The sequence below is a fragment of the Rousettus aegyptiacus genome, unplaced genomic scaffold (genome assembly GCF_014176215.1).
Source record: "Rousettus aegyptiacus isolate mRouAeg1 unplaced genomic scaffold, mRouAeg1.p scaffold_m13_p_2, whole genome shotgun sequence".
NCBI lineage: Eukaryota > Metazoa > Chordata > Mammalia > Chiroptera > Pteropodidae > Rousettus > Rousettus aegyptiacus.
Window position 1 is genome coordinate 63,871,540 of NW_023416295.1, and position 992 is coordinate 63,872,531.

At 36.4% G+C, this 992-nt stretch overlaps 1 pseudogene; it reads right to left on the reverse strand.

The window, feature by feature from the left end:
• Positions 1-654: 654 nt before the first annotated feature.
• On the reverse strand, positions 655-765 carry LOC118614161 (annotated as a pseudogene).
• Positions 766-992: the final 227 nt, after the last annotated feature.

The following is a 992-nucleotide window of genomic DNA, read 5'->3' on the forward strand; positions in this document are numbered from 1 at the left end:
AAAGAAGTGAGAGAAACCAGCCTTAAGTTTGCAAAGAAAAAAACTGGTGTTTCAGTTGCTTTAAAATCCCATCCTCTTTTTTCAGTGAATAAGATAACTGGCTATTCGTTTAAGAATAAAAGTTCTGATTCTTTTTCACATTTCTCTAAAGTAAATTCCAGATCATTGACAATATGCATGAAATTGTAAAATGTGCATGTTCTTTAATTCAGCATTTTCCCTTTTCAATATTTGCTTTAATGAAATAATTACATACCTGAATATACCCATGTACAAGGGCCCGCCACATCATTATGTTGGCAAAAAATCGGAATCAGCTAAAAATCATCAATAGAGAATTAACCTAATTAGTGTAATTGACTATAAAGGACAACGAAGCATCCATCAAGTATACAGATGTACATCACTGTTGACATGAAAAGATGACCACTACATGTTGTCGAGTGTCTATTAAGGTTATTGGAGGAAAAAAGCAATATAGTCTGATCATCTGGATATAAAATTGTAATGACATGTGCATACCATGTGAAAGAAAATACACCTAAATGTTAAAAGTGATGCTCTCTGACTTAAGAGACTCAAAATGAATTTTGTCTTCCTTTGTAAATTGTTTGGATGTTTATGATAAACACCTACTTTTTTTATTATTATTTATGCCTACAGCACCTAGTGTTCCTAGATGGTCTCCCATCCAAGTACTAACCAGACCCAACCCTGCTTAGCTTCTGAGATCAGAGGCTTATTCAGGGTGGCATGGCCATAGACCATGGACTGTGGCTCCAGTGGGGTGTGAACCCAGGACCTTCTGTGTGTTAACCAGACGTGCTAACCACTACACTGTGGAACCACACCCAAGTACCTACATTTTTACAAGAGCCATCAAGCTACTGAAAAAGGTATTACAGGTGTAGCTGATGATATGGCTTATTATTTTAGGTTTATACTCTTTAAAACATAAATCGGCTCATGCCACTCAACTGCCCCAGACACTT